Raw genomic sequence first — 16,690 nt, forward strand, 5'->3', positions numbered from 1 at the left:
CTGCACTGGCAGCTGTACCTGTACACGCCATCCAAGCTCTGTTTGACTGAATGCCCAGGCGTATCAAGGCCGTTATTACGGCCAGGGGTGGTTGTTCTGGGTACTGATTTCTCAGGATCTATGCACCCAAATTGCGTGAAAATGTAATCACATGTCAGTTCTAGTATAATATATTGGTACAATGAATACCCGTTTATCATCTGCATTTATTCTTGATGTAGCAATTTTAATGGCCAGTAGCGTATTAAGCGAGCGTCAATATTTCTGAAGCTCACCAGTCTCGTTCAGTATATTGCGCAAGCCGTCAACAGTGCTCTCAGAAGGTGAATATTTTTGAACAATCCTCAGAACTAAGCGATAAATATTGAGCGTGTGAAGGTCCCCTAACGGATAAGACTGAGTAAGGTGGTAAGTGGACCGAATACGATAGCGGGAGCCAAAGCACAGCAGTTACAAAGAGACGAAATTTTCAGCACACCACAGGATACGATGGTGGACAGCATAAAACTTGCCGAAACACTGCTGTCGTAGATAAATACTGGACTGAAATACAGCGACCACTACCCATGTAGGTTAAAGTGATAAGGATAAGCCAACGAGAATTTTCCGCGAGTAGTGCGAGTGTGTTATCGCCGTGCGACCCTGAAGATTCCGGTTCTTGTTGGGGGAGAGTTCTGGCACGAAAAAGAAAAAAAGTCGCGACAGCACGGCACGTATCGTGACTGGGGCCGGAGCAGGTGCTGCCCGGCGGTGATAGCGGCTGGCCGGGTCTGCAGACATCACAGTGCGGCCAGGCAGCTCCGGCTCGGCGGACGGGCTTAATCCCACACAGCGGCCGTGTCTGTGTGCCCATTCCAGGCGGGAGCTGCTCGCTGCGTGTCGTTCTGGATGCGTGACGTCACGAGCGACTGACACCTACTGCTGCGCTGGCGCTGCCTGGCGAGGTACGTAGGTAGCTCCAGGCCGGACAGCACCTCGTCACTGTATTAAGGGAGGTGCGTGACATCTGGCCACGATTTTAAGGGGTTCTGGACGCGACGATGGGCCATAAAATGGGATTTCCTTATTCACTAAAGTTCTGTGATTCTTCCTGATTCTAAAAATATACACTTTGTATAGGGTAATTTTTTCCACCGTGTGCGGCGCACGGGGTAGCCGCGCGGTCTGAAGTGGCTTGCTACCGTTCGCGCGGTTCCCCTCGTCAGAGATTCGAGTCCTCCCTCGGGCATGGGTGTGTGTGTGTGTTGTCCTTAGCGTAAGTTAGGTTAAGTTGGATTAATTAGTGTGTAAGCCTAGGGACCGATGGCCTCAGCAGTTTGCTCCCATACTCCTTACCACAAATTTCCAAATTTCCACAGCGTGCAAACTCTAGGGACTGATCGATGAGAGGATATGGAAGAAAAAGAGTCTCCGAACTTATGTCCAGAAATGCATGGTTTCCATGCTAGACACCTTCTATTCAGTAATACTTTGTTACACAGACTGCAGTCTAATACGTGTTGTACCATGCAGCCGCAGTTACAGTATGTGTTGAAAATGGTTTCCATGTACCTCAACGCATGGATGTACGCGCCGTAAGCATGTTCTGTCCCATACGTTCTACCCGGCCAGGCTGCATTCGAACACTGTCAAAGACAACATGAATACTCTGCTCGAATGTCTCCACATCTGGAATTGGCTCTCCATGCACGACACTTTTGAGATGGCCCCATAACCATAAATCGCACTGGTTGAGATCCGGTGAACGAGAATGGCGTGCAACTGGACCCCTTCGTCCGATCCGTCGACCAGGGAAGACACGACTGAGATGCATCCGGACGTCAACGGCGAAGTGGGCTGGACCACCATCATGTAGCAGCCACGTCAACAGCTCTTCTTCCAGCAGGGGAGACGAAAGTCACCCGCAACAGACGCCGATAGTTCCGGCCTGTTAGGCGACGTGAAAGGAAGACTGGTCCCAAAATACGTCCGCCAATTACCCCGGCCCACACGCGCCGGCTGCACCGATGCTGCTGACTCGCTGTCACCATACCGCGGGGGTTCTGCGTACTATCCCACAGATGACTGTCACGGAAGCTGAACGTACCACATTGCCGCGAGGAATTAGCCGAGCGGTCTCAGGCGCTGCAGTCATGGACTGTGCGGCTGGTCCCGGCGGAGGTTCGAGTCCTCCCTCGGGCATGGGCGTGTGTATTTGTCCTTAGGATAATTTAGGTTAAGTAGTGTGTAAGCTTAGGGGCTGGTGACCTTAGCAGTTAAGTCCCATAAGATTTCACACACATTTTTGAACGTACCACTCCGTGCAAATGTCGCCTCATCAGTGATCAGGGTGGATGACGCAAATCCCGGAATTGTGGTGGCCTGGTGAAGAAGACAGTGACAAAACTGCCCCCGATGTGGACAGTCCGTCGCTAGTAAGCCCTGCACACGCTGTAAACGATAAGGGTAGTAACAATTGTCACGGAGAGTGTTCCACACGGTCGTCTGGCTTACCCTGTACTGGCGGGCCAACTGCCTGGTACTGACACGGCGGTCGCCTTCCACAGTCTTAACGAGATTTTCCTCCAAAGTCTGGTGTCCGAACATTTCGGGTAGGTCCTTCATGATTTCCTGCTTCCTGAAACGACCCTGTCTCCGACAAACGGCGAAACACTGTTGCAAACATCGAATACTGTGGTTGTTGTCGGCGGGATAGGTCTCCTGATATAACCTAGCTGCCCGCCGCCCGTTGCTGTTTGCCTTTCCCTAAGTAAACACAATGTCGGCGAGCTCTCGATTCGCATACGGAACGATACTGTACAAACCGTATCTACAAGCTGAGTCAGCAAGACAAGTGAATCTACCACAACGTTATCTATTACTACGGCAGGAAAATGGCGCTAGGGCATGACGTGTGAGCAACAGTACCACCCTGTTCGAGGAAACCATGCATACTGTAATTGTGGCTGCATATTGAGGCCCCCACACACGCTACTGCATGCGTGACAATAACGCTTCAGCAAGCGTGCTTGGTCAGGCGTGCACAAATTCCTCACGCCTCCACACGGCTCAAGCACGCACGTACGAGCATCAGTTTGTTTACCACAGAACAGATCTGTAAAGTTCGTCTGCTGCAACCCCTGATTTGTAAGTTCTGCCACGCTTCCTTTTTTTCTCGTCTGTAATTCGTTCGTAATGTATTAATTTTCTTGATAACGGTATCTTTAGTTGCTGATGGCTCTGTTTCTTTGTACTATGTGAGAAGCACCTCATATGCCGCGTCTCTTTTTCATTTTATCGTGATATCCTTTACTTTTAATATTCCATAAACATGGGAGCTTTTCGTAGCACCTAATAAATTCCTCCAATTCCCGGTCCGACGTCAGAACGAAGAAGGAAACGACACAAAATCTAAATAAACGAGCGCTCTCCACAGTCTGTGTCCGAATGACAGATGTGTGCTTGTTCAAGCCTGCCTACTCTAGGCACACACGAGGAAGCATGGACACGCTTGGAGGTTTGCACAAGCACGCATATTCGAAATTCGGTCAAGCGTCAAGCTGCAAGCCTGATGCTTGCGCTAATTTACCCCACACAAGGTCAAGCGCGATTGCCAAGCATGCAGTAGCGTGTGTGGGGGGCCTTTAGACCGCTGTACCTGCAACAAAGTATGATCGAATAAATGGTTGCTAGCATGGAAGGTATGCATTTCCGGAAATAGCTACGTACATTGGACCCTTTTTGTCCGCATCCTCTCATCGATCAGTCCCTTGAGTCTGTACGCGGTGGAAAATATCACCCTGTGTACAGTACCTCGTCATTTTCGTGTTTAAATGCCTTTCTAATATAGATGCGTGCCAACAGCCTTGCCGCAGTGGTAACACCGACGTTAAGAGCGCTGTCGGGCTTGGCTAGCAGTTGGATCGGTGACCATCCGGTCTGCCAAGCGCTGTTGGCAAGCGCGATGCACTCAGCTATTGTGAGACCAATGGAGGAGCTACTTGACTGAGAAGTAGCGGCTCCGGTCACGAAAATGACAACGGCCGGGAGAGCGGTGTGCTGACCACATGTCCCTCCATAGGTGCATCCAGTGATGCCTACCGTCTGAGGATGACACGGCGGCCGGTCGACCGTGTTGGGCCTTCCGACGCCTTTTCGGACGGAGTAAAGTGCATGCGGCGCGTGAACGCCTAGCTCTTTTACACTACCGTCAACCACAAATGATTCGTTATTTAACTTTGGCGCTGCTCTTTCCATAGGAACTCGTCTGTGTAACATCCTTGAAGAACATGCTGACTGCACTATGAGCAGGTATTCATTGGAATCGATCTTTCTCTCAATACAAATAGCTTACTTGAGTTTACTTACGTTCTTCGCGTGCGTCTGTGTTGCTGTGAGTCCGTATTTCGCCCATTTTACAATCCTAAAATGACAAAAAGAAAGAAGTTTATTTGCAGTCGTTTTTTTACGGTAATCATGAGCAGAGTAGGCATCAAAACTGGAGACAGCGCGAAAGATCGATTGCTGTGAGTAGACAGGCAACGTGTAGCTGAAGCTGAAAAAGCTGTTGAAAGCGTGACAAAGGAGTCTCGAATAACAAAGAAAAGAAAGAAAACTGAACAAGATGAAAAGGATATCCTGAATCAGCAAGATTATGGAGCTGGAATGTTTTGACACGTTATCATCTTCAGTTTCCAATTTCCATACTTAGTTATCAATATCTCATACAGTATTGAAGCTACAATACAATTGTTTTGTGAATAATACTGCAGTACTTGCCTACACAAAAAATGGTTCAAATGGCTCTGAGCACTATGGGACTTAACATCTGAGGTCATCAGTCCCCTAGAACTTAGAACTACTTAAACCCAACTAACCTAAGGACATCACAGACATCCATGCCCGAGGCAGGATTCGAACCTGCGACCGTAGCGGTCGCGCGGTTCCAGACTGTAGCGCCTAGAATCGCTCGGCCACCCTGGCCGGCTTGCCTACACAGTTAACCACATTATTCAACAATGTAATAAATATTTCAAGCTGGACCACATCAAATCTTCTTAAATTATTAAGAGAAAAATTAACTTCTAGCCGGCCGATGTGGCCGAGCGGTCCTAGGCGCTTCAGTCTGGAACCGCGCCACCGCTACTGTCGCAGGTTCGAATCCTGCCTCGGGCATGGATGTCTGTGATGTGATGTCCTTAGGTTAGTTAGGTTTAAGTAGTTCTAAGTTGTAGGGGACTGATGAGCTCAGATGTTCAAGTGCTATAGTGCTCAGAGCCATTTGAACCATTTGAGCCAACTTCTAAAAAATATTTTTTTTAAAAACACACAAAACAACAAGTTTGCAAGTGTTCCTCGTTTACTGTTTCAACAAGTTAATAAGTAAAAGAATAAAATTTGCTTCGACTTTTTATTTCGAACAGTGTGGAAATACACTATACTTGATATAAAAATTACACGTAAATCAGAACATAGGATAAAAATCAATATGCACTCCACTCTGTACTCCATAGTTTTTAATTTCTTTTCACGCAGAGGTCAGAATATACTAATTACTTGATTAGAGTTTCATTCCAATAACCTATTAAAGTTGTTAAGTTTCAAAATACTAGTAAAAACTATAGGCCATGACGTCCAGGTCCCCTTAAGGGAGATTTAATAACAATAGATGTGAGCGGCACAAATACATCGTATTTTGTTCGAATGAGTGACAACAGAGAAATACATATAAAAGAAACTGGCATAATTTGGTTACGTTTACTCTACTGTGTCATACAGTATCATATTTTCTGGGTAACTCCTCAAGCCGCTAATGACCTTGTATATAAGAATGTTGACAGTAGTCAGCACTACATCTACGAGTGAGGCTCAAGTCACGCTTACACAGCAAGCAGTACGGTCGGTCAGCGTTGAAGGCTGTGGGCTTTAACCAGGAATACTCTTCCTCCCACTTCCAGATGAGTTTTGAATCATCTTGCTTAGCCTATGAATTTTCACTGGAAGAGCACGTAATGAAAACTGATTCATTTTAGAAGCAAATGAAAACGCACGTGAACGTAGAACAGCACAGTACTTACGGTTACGGAAAGAAACCACACAAATGGAAACATTTCGTGTTGATTGTCATCTGTTCTCGACTGCTGCCAACTTGTTGTTGTTGTGGTCTGCAGTCCTGAGACTGGTTTGATGCAGCTCTCCATGCTACTCTATCCTGTGCAAGCTTCTTCATCTCCCAGTATCTACTGCAACCTACATCCTTCTGAATCTGCTTAGTGTATTCATCTCTTGGCCTCCCTCTACGATTTTTACCCTCTAAGCTGCCCTCCAATACTAAATTGGTGATCCCTTGATGCCTCAGAACATGTCCTACCAATCGGTCCCTTCCTCTTGTCAAGTTGTGCCACAAACTCCTCTTCTCCCCAATTCTATTCAATACCTCCTCATTAGTTACGTGATGTACCCATCTAATCTTCAACATTCTTCTGTAGCACCACATTTCGAAAGATTCTATTCTCTTCTTGTCCAAACTATTTATCGTCCATGTTTCACTTCCATCCATGGCTACACTTCATACAAATACTTTCAGAAACGACTTCCTGACACTTAAATCTATACTCGATGTTAACAAATTTTTCTTCTTCAGAAACGCTTTCCTTGCCATTGCCATTCTACACTTTATATCCTCTCTACTTCGACCATCATCAGTTATTTTGCTCCCCAAATAGCAAAACTCCTTTACTACTTTAAGTGTCTCATTTCCTAATCTAATTACCTCAGCATCACCCGATTTAATTCGACTACATTCCATTATTCTCGTTTTGCTCTTGTTGATGTTCATCTTATATCCTCCTTTCAAGACACTGTCCATTCCGTTCAACTGCTCTTCCAAATCCTTTGCTGTCTCTGACAGAATTACAATGTCATCGGCGAACCTCAAAGATTTTATTTCTTCTCCATGGATTTTAGTACCTATTCCGAATTTTTCTTTTGGTTCCTTCCCTGATTGCTCAATATACAGATTGAATAACATCGGGGTTAGGCTACAACCCTGTCTCAGTCACTTCCCAACCACTGCTTCCGTTTCATGTCCCTCGACTCTTATAACTGCCATCTGGTTTCTGTACAAATTGTAAATAGCCTTTCTCTCCCTGCATTTTACTCCTGCCACCTCCAGAATTTGAAAGAGAGTATTCCAGTCAACATTGTCAAAAGCTTTCTCTAAGTCTACAAATGCTAGAAACCTAGGTTTGCCTTTCCTTAATCTATTTTCTAAAATAAGTCGTAAGGTCAGTATTGCATTACGTGTTCCAGTGTTTCTACGGAATCCAAACTGATCTTCCCCGAGGTCGGCTTCTACCAGTTTTTCCATTCGTCTGTAAATAATTCGCGTTAGTATTTTGCAGCTGTGACTTATTAAACTGATAGTTCGGTAATTTTCACATCTGTCAACACCTGCTTCCTTTTTTGGATTGGAATTATTATATTCTGCTTGAAGTCTGAGGGTATTTCGCCTGTCTCATACATCTTGCTCACCAGATGGTAGAGTTTTGTCAGGACTGGCTCTCCCAAGGCCGTCAGTAGTTCTAATGGAATGTTGTCTACTCCCGGGGCCTTGTTTCGACTCAAGTCTTTCAGTGCTCTGTCAAACTCTTCTCGCAGTATTGTATCGCCCATTTCATCTTCATCTACATCCTCTTCCATTTCCATAATATTGTACTCAATTACATCGCCCTTGTATAGACCCTCTTATATACTTCTTCCACCTTTCTGCTTTCCCTTCTTTGCTTAGAACTGGGTTTCCGTCTGAGCTCTTGATATTCATACAAGTGGTTCTCTTTTCTCCAAAGGTCTCTTTAATTTTCCTGTAGGCAGTATCTATCTTACCCCTAGTGAGATAAGCCTCTACATCCTTACATTTGTCCTCTAGCCATGCCTGCTTAGCCATTTTGCACTTACTGTCCATCTCATTATTGAGACGTTTATATTCCTTTTTGCCTGCTTCATTTACTGCGTGTTTACATTTTCTCCTTTCATCAATTAAATTCAATATTTCTTCTGTTACCCAAGGATTTCTACTAGCCCTCGTCTTTTTATCTACTTCATCCTCTGCTGCCGCAACTACTTCATCCCTCAGAGCTACCCATTCTTCTTATATTGTATTTCTTTCCCCGTTTCCTGTCAATTATTCCCTTATGCTCTCCCTGAAACTCTGTACAATCTCTAGTTTAGTCAATTGATCCAGGTCCCATCTCCTTAAATTCCCACCTTTTTGTAGTTTCTTCAGTTTTAATCGACACTTCATAGCCAATATATTGTGGCCAGAGTCCACATCTGCCCCTGGAAATGACTTACAATTTAAAACCTGGTTCCTAAATCTCCGTCTTACCATTATATAAATCTATCTGATACCTTCTAGTATCTCCAGGATTCTTCCATGTATAGAACCTTCTTTTATGATTCTTGAACCAAGTGTTAGCTATGATTAAGTTATGCTCTGTGCAAAATTCTACCAGACGGCTTCCTCTTTTCATTTCTCTCCCCCAATCCATATTCACCCACTATGTTTCCTTCTCTCACCCATGACTATTAAACTGCCAACTTAAGCGATCTGTTAGTACTGCCTCGTTGTGAAACGTTGTTGTGCCGTGTGGCTCAATCAGAAGTAAACAGTGTAGCGAGTGTGTTTAAACATAACGTCCGCGTAATTCGATTTCCCGACTTCTTGTTACCGCCGCGTGTTATTTACACCACAGCTCCTGATCGCTATGAGACGAACGCATCCGTGGGTTGCCAGTGCTGGCGGAGAAACAAGTGAACACGGCGGCTGTCACGATGCCTCTAGGCGAGTAGGCTATGTAATCTTATCTCTGCTGATCGCACATCCTCGAATCAATTTTTTTTTCTCCGTCGAAGCACGTAACTGAAAAGGGACTGCAAGTCGACAACAATATTAAGTATTATCCGAAAACTTATAGAGATTTTCCGCCAGGAACCTTGAACTTTCGATAGTACTTCGCGGGGTTAATATTTATAGCAGTGGTCATTGAAGAAATATAAAGGAGAAACAGGCGGTCAGTAACAGAGCCGGGAGAATAAAAAAATACCCTATAATACGGGAGCTCGCGGAAAATATGGGACAGTTCGTCACCCACGTAGCTGCTACATTGCATTAACTAAACTGACTAAATTAATCTAACTTTAACTTACGTTAAGGGCAAAACACACACACACACACACACACACACACAAACACACACACACACACACACACACACACACACACACACATACATGCCGGAGGGAGGACTCGAACCTCCGACGGGGGACCCGCGCGAACCGTGGCAACGCGCCTGAGACCGCGCGGCCCAGTTTAATACACTCCTGGAAATGGAAAAAAGAACAAATTGACACCGGTGTGTCAGACCCACCATACTTGCTCCGGACACTGCGAGAGGGCTGTACAAGCAATGATCACACGCACGGCACAGCGGACACACCAGGAACCGCGGTGTTGGCCGTCGAATGGCGCTAACTGCGCAGCATTTGTGCACCGCCGCCGTCAGTGTCAGCCAGTTTGCCGTGGCATACGGAGCTCCATCGCAGTCTTTAACACTGGTAGCATGCCGCGACAGCGTGGACGTGAACCGTATGTGCAGTTGACGGACTTTGAGCGAGGGCGTATAGTGGGCATGCGGGAGGCCGGGTGGACGTACCGCCGAATTGCTCAACACGTGGGGCGTGAGGTCTCCACAGTACATCGATGTTGTCGCCAGTGGTCGGCGGAAGGTGCACGTGCCCGTCGACCTGGGACCGGACCGCAGCGACGCACGGATGCACGCCAAGACCGTAGGATCCTACGCAGTGCCGTAGGGGACCGCACCGCCACTTCCCAGCAAATTAGGGACACTGTTGCTCCTGGGGTATCGGCGAGGACCATTCGCAACCGTCTCCATGAAGCTGGGCTACGGTCCCACACACCGTTAAGCTGTCTTCCACTCACGCCCCAACATCGTGCAGCCCGCCTCCAGTGGTGTCGCGACAGGCGTGAATGGAGGGACGAATGGAGACGTGTCGTCTTCAGCGATGAGAGTCGCTTCTGCCTTGGTGCCAATGATGGTCGTATGCGTGTTTGGCGCCGTGCAGGTGAGCGCCACAATCAGGACTGCATACGACCGAGGCACACAGGGCCAACACCCGACATCATGGTGTGGGGAGCGATCTCCTACACTGGCCGTACACCGTTGGTGATCGTCGAGGGGACACTGAATAGTGCACGGTACATCCAAACCGTCATCGAACCCATCGTTCTACCATTCCTAGACCGGCAAGGGAACTTGCTGTTCCAACAGGACAATGCACGTCCGCATGTATCCCGTGCCACCCAACGTGCTCTAGAAGGTGTAAGTCAACTACCCTGGCCAGCAAGATCTCCGGATCTGTCCCCCATTGAGCATGTTTGGGACTGGATGAAGCGTCGTCTCACGCGGTCTGCACGTCCAGCACGAACGCTGGTCCAACTGAGGCGCCAGGTGGAAATGGCATGGCAAGCCGTTCCACAGGACTACATCCAGCATCTCTACGATCGTCTCCATGGGAGAATAGCAGCCTGCATTGCTGCGAAAGGTGGATATACACTGTACTAGTGCCGACATTGTGCATGCTCTGTTGCCTGTGTCTATGTGCCTGTGGTTCTGTCAGTGTGATCATGTGATGTATCTGACCCCAGGAATGTGTCAATAAAGTTTCCCCTTTCTGGGACAATGAATTCACGGTGTTCTTATTTCAATTTCCAGGAGTGTATATACACAGTCCTTCCTTGTTCGAGCATTTCAACCTGTTTATGACAGTTTAGCAGTTTGTGCGTAATTTAGATACTTCATCTAATATCTCCATGTCTTCATCTACATCTACACATACATGATTACTCTGCAATTCACAATTAAGTGCCTGGCAGAGGGTTCATCCAACAAGCTTCATACAATTTCTCTTCTGTTTCCCTTTCGAACGGCGCGCGGGAAAAAAATGAGCACTTTCAAATTGGTTCAAATGGCTCTGAGCACTATGGGACTTAACTTCTGAGGTCATCAGTCCCCTAGAACTTAGAACTACTTAAACCTAACTAACCTAAGGACAGCACACACATCCATGCTCGAGGCAGGATTCGAACCTGCGACTGTAGCGCCTAGAACCGCTCGGCCACCCCTGCCGGCAAACGAGCACTTTAATATTTCTTTTTTTTTAAATCATGATAATCATTTCATCTTATGTATTTGGGCACTAGCTGAATATTTTCTAAATATGAGCAGAAAGTTGGTGAGTTAAAAAAAATGGTTCAAATGGCACTAAGCACAATGGGACTTCTAGATCACATCTACACACATACTCCGCAATCCACCATACGGTGCGTGGCGGAGGGTACCTCATACCACAACTAGCATCTTCTCTCCCTGTTCCACTCCCAAACAGAACGAGGGAAAAATGACTACCTATATGCCTCTGTACGAGCCCTAAACTCTCTTATCTTTGTGGTCTTTCCGCGAAATGTAAGTTGGCGGCAGTAAAATTGTACTGCAGTCAGCCTCAAATGCTGGTTCTCTAAATTTCCTCAGGAGCGATTCACGAAAAGAACGCCTCCTTTCCTCTAGAGACTCCCACCCGAGTTCCTGAAGCATTTCTGTAACACTCGCGTGATGATCATACACACCAGTAACAAATCTAGCAGCCCGCCTCTGAATTGCTTCTTTGTCCTCCCTCAATCCGACCTGATAGGGATCCCAAACGCTCGAGCAGTACTCAAGAATAGGTTGTATAGTGTTTTATAAGCGGTCTCCTTTACAGATGAACCACATCTTCCCAAAATTCTACCAATGAACCGAAGACGACTATCCGCCTTCCCCACAACTGCCATTACATGCTTGTCCCACTTCATATCGCTCTGCAATGTTACGCCGAAATATTTAGTCGACGTGACTGTGTCAAGCGCTACACTACTAATGGAGTATTGAAACATTACAGGATTCTTTCTCCTATTCCTCTGCATTGATTTACATTTATCTATATTTAGAGTTAGCTGCCGTACTTTACACCAATCACAAATCCTGTCCAAGTCATCTTGTATCCTCCTACAGTCACTCAACGACGACACCTTCCCGTACACCACAGCATCGTCAGCAAACAGCCGCACATTGCTATACACCCTATCCAAAAGATCATTTATGTAGATAGAAAACAACAGCATACCTACCACACTCCCCTGGCGCACTCCAGATGATACCCTCACTTCTGATTAACACTGACCATCGAGGATAACGTACTGGGTTCTATTACTGAAGAAGTCTTCGAGCCATTCACATACTTGGGAACATCTGAGGTCATCAGTCGCCTAGACTTAGAACTACTTAAACCTAACTAGCCTAAGGACATCACACACAACCATGCCCGAGGCAGCATTCGAACCTGCGACCGTAGCAGCAACGTGGTTCCGGACTGAAGCGCCTAGAACCGCTCGGCCACAGCGGCCGGCTGGTGAGTGAAACTTGTGTAATAGAATACATTTACTTCAAATACTGGATCTAGAGATTTGTGGTTATATCATTACATTACATTAATACTTGCTCCATAGATCATGAATACATTTCGTAATAATGTGGAAACCACTGAATACAGCATTGCGTCGTATTTGCTGTTTTGTATCCACGTCAAATGGGAGCGCTGCGATTTGTATTATTCGTATTGATGCATAGCCTACAACCCGTCACATATGTTCGGAAAGAACAGCCTTTGTACAGCCAGGAGCTCTCGCTCATGTGTCGACTGCCTGTTCAATCTTAAGTTGTCAGATGCTGGCCTAGAACTCCCAAAGCCGGTTCATAAACAAGTATAAAATAAATGTCGCTGTGGAACGTTAACACTGCGTGTTTCAGTTTTTAAGATGTGTGTATTCCTAGAGGCAGTGGTGGAACATTCCATGACTGAAGAGAAAAATGTATGCCATGTACGATCAGGGACGGAGGTTGAAAGCGGAATGGTAGCAGCGGTTCCGGTGCGACGTGGCCCTGACCTTGAGAGAATGTGAGAATGCTAAAATTGAAGCGTATGGAAACTCGTTTTGCATTTTTATCATCTTTTTTAGGGAACGAATCTCAGGAGGCTTGGCTGATAAGAAAAATGTCGAAATAACTTTTGTTCACACAAATGAGCTGATAAAACAAGTATGTGGCCGTGGCTAATTATATACAGCATGTTCACTTTGGAGAAGGTGAAGTATGGGACCTCCTTTGGCACAGATGAGCGGTTGCGGTCACCTACCATAGGGTTGGTTTGCTGCACTTCTTCATTCGTGTCGGTTACCAGCTACCCTCTCGTAAGCTCCAGCTCAGCTTCTCTCTCCCACGTCATGTATACACTGTATGATCAAAAGTATCCGAACACCTGCTAGTGGACGTTAATATCGAATGCGTCCACCCTTCACGTTTATGTCGGCCTGAACGCTGCTGGGGTCTTTCAGTGAGGTGTCTGAATGTGTGTGGAGGTGTGGCAACACATTCCTCCTCGAGAGCCGAGACCACAAAAGGTGTGTGTGTGTGTGTGTGTGAGAGTGTGTGTGTTGGGGCTTATGGGCGCTCAACGTCTAGGTCATCAGCGCCCTGACACACATTAAAAGGAACGAATGGGGACAGACCAAATAAAACCGAAGCACACTCGGAAAGAAAGCAGGAAAAGAAGGAAAATGCTAGATAAGAAAGTAAAAGTAAGGATGGCGAAAACGTAGCAGCAAGAATGTCACAGGAAAGTGTCATTGGCTGGCCATTTACATAAAATACGGGCGAGCTTGTCACACAGTGAGCAAATTAAGACCCTCTCTCTAAGATCTTTGTAAAAACATTTGACAAGGCACAGAACTTTAAAACTTTAACCACATTCGTCCGAGTGTTTCCTAAAAAGAGACGGGAGATCCGCTGGTAAGGCAGGCGCGGCCTGCTAGTCAGAAAATAATATATATGCACTCCGTCTTCAGGCCACAAGTGGCCCATCGGGACCATCCGACCGCCGGGTCATCCTCAGTTCAGGATGCGGACAGGAGGGGCGTGTGATCAGCACACCGCTCTCCCGGTCGTTATGATGGTTTTCTTTGACCGGAGCCGCTAGTATTCGGTCGAGTAGCTCCACAATTGGCATCACGAGGCTGAGTGCACCCCGAAAAATGGCAACAGCACATGGCGACTGGATGGTCACCCATCCAAGTGCCAGCCACGCCCGACAGCGCTTAACTTCGGTGATCTCACGGGAACCGGTGTATCCACTGCGGCAAGGCCGTTGCCTAGTCAGAAAATAAAACTCAGTCCAATAAAACGTGGCGCACAGTGACCTGGACGCCACAAGCAGCACCATTGGAGGGTCCTCTCGCCGGAGCAGGAAGCCATGCGTCATAGGGCTGTGGCCTATCCGAAGCCGAGTGATGAAAACCTCGTCCCGTCGACGGGGCTGGAAGGAAGCACACCACACACGCGTTGTGAGCTTGACTAAACGGAGCTTATTGTCAGTCATTTCCAGCCAATCATCCTCCCACCGACGCATGACCCGTGAGCTCAACAGCGAGGTGAGAGCGTGCAGGGGGATGGCACACTGAAATACTTGTGGATCGAGACACGCCTACTTGGCTGCGAGATCTGCCCTTTAATTCCCAGCAATGCCGACATGCCCCGGAACCCAGCAGAAAGCCACCACCTTCCCCAGTCGCTGTAGTTTGAGGAGGGCACCCGGGATGGTCTGGACTATTTTATTTGCTGGATACAATGATTGAAGGGCACTTACCAGGCAAGGTAGTGATATTGCGCGATCGGGTCTGGAGCGAAGCCGACGTTCTAACTCGTCCCAAAGACTCCACTGGCTTCACGTCAGGATCCTGGTCGGCCTGTCCATGACAGTAGTGTTGCTGTCCACCAACGACTGCCTCACAGGTGCCGCCACATGACACGCTGCACTGTCACGCTCATACAGTCACCTTCTCCGCACTGTTCCTCTACTGTAGGCATAACACGATGCTGTAAAAGTTGCTCGTATCCTTTAGCATTTAGTGTTTTCTTGGGTGCTACAAGAAGACCACGATGAAAAACAAACACCGCGCAATTCGCTGATGGCAGATAACGCTCTCCAGGGATTCACGAAACCTAAAACCTTCCTACGGATTGACTCAGTGTAATTCATGACTCCAGATCACTTGTTTCCTGTTACCCACTGTCCAGTGGAGTCGCTCTTTAACCTCTCACACATCGCACTGCGGAAATGTGTGGCTTATAAGGAGCTGTTCGACCATTTTATACCCTCCATTTTAACACCCGACGCGCAGTCATTGTGCCCGCTGCACTGCCGTCAGCACTTCGGAACTCGTGAGTGATTCCTTCCTCTGATTTCATACGATTTTTTATTTACAGCCAGACTCTGCAGTGCTCGACGGTACCTGTCAGGTGGTGCGTGAGGCCTGTTTGGTCTCGGCTTACCTGCGTTTGTCGCTTCGCGTTTCCATTGCGCAGTCACATCAGCCACAGTCGACTCGGGCAGCTGTAGAAGGGTTGAAATGTCCCTGGTGGATTCGTTACTCGGTGACATCCAGTGACTGGTCCACGTTTCAAGTCACTGAGGTCTCCTCACCGACCCATTCCGCTGCTTCTGTACGTACAGCAGAATACTGGTGGGTCCGCCGAGGCCAATTCCACATTACACAAAAATGTTCCGATACTTTGGATCAGATACCCATATGTAGGATTGCCTCGGATGTTCTTCCGTGCAACGTGCCTTCAAGCACAGTTTACAGCAATCTCTCACGTCCTAACACATGCCCCACCGTTCTATCTCTTCTAGTCATTGCAACATTTGTTAGACTTTTTAGTAGCTGACTCGTTGCATCCCGTTTTTCTTCCTTTCTCGATCAATTTTTTTATTCGCAACAGTCCCCTATTACACCAGCCTCTAGTCATGTTTTTCCTGTTCTCTGCCACATACATATGGGCTTCAAACGAAGCTTGTCATGAATGTTTTTCTGGTCTCGAGGTACAGATTTTTGGTTGTCAGCAGCTGCTTATTTTCATACAAAGTCCTTTTGCCGTGTCCATTCCTCACTACTGCACGTTTCTTGCAATTTCCTCCTGTATCTACTCGCCTTGCGAAGTACCAAAATTCCTCCGTCTTGTCAAGAGCCTAACCTTAACATTTAACCATCCAGCACGGGCACTTCCTGTCCACAACAGTGCCGTAGTTCCTCTCTTTGTTTAAGTGCGTACTGAAACCACCAGCTGGCACACATTTTATTTCGTTAGCCATCTTCTGCGACCAGGTCTGTGTGGTCACTGGACCGTATCATATTTTCTGTCCGAGACCTCCCAAATCGAGAAAGTGCTTCACGTCCGTCACCGCCTTTACAATCCACCATTTTAGCATCAGGGATAACAGTGACCAGCCATTTTTTTTGATTTTGGCCTCTCGTGTAAGTGCGTCAGTGCTAGCTACTTCAAAAGATACTGGATTGTACTACTTCCCGTGTACTTCGTATCACACTGACTGACAGCGGAAAACAATTTGTTGTATCCCACATGATCGAAAGCCTTGTCCATTCTACGAATGCAATGTATGTTACCTCGTGTTTCCTACATCTGTCGTCTGTTACTACCCGAATTTCTGAAATCGTTTGACAAGTGTCCTTGCTTTTCCTAAA

General features: G+C 47.0%; 1 protein-coding gene and 1 pseudogene across 1 annotated transcript in view; one reads left to right on the forward strand and one right to left on the reverse strand.

The window, feature by feature from the left end:
- The first annotated feature begins 759 nt into the window (after positions 1-759).
- Positions 760-16,690, forward strand: part of LOC124551199 (ATP-binding cassette sub-family C member 4-like) — a 197,947-nt gene continuing 182,016 nt past the window's right edge. Inside the window, exon 1 of the mRNA XM_047126190.1 lies at positions 760-944. The gene's annotated coding sequence lies outside the window, so the exon portion shown is untranslated. The remainder of the gene's footprint in view (positions 945-16,690) is intronic.
- LOC124551647 lies at positions 14,184-14,300 on the reverse strand (annotated as a pseudogene).

The sequence above is a fragment of the Schistocerca americana genome, chromosome 9 (genome assembly GCF_021461395.2).
Source record: "Schistocerca americana isolate TAMUIC-IGC-003095 chromosome 9, iqSchAmer2.1, whole genome shotgun sequence".
Taxonomy (NCBI): domain Eukaryota; kingdom Metazoa; phylum Arthropoda; class Insecta; order Orthoptera; family Acrididae; genus Schistocerca; species Schistocerca americana.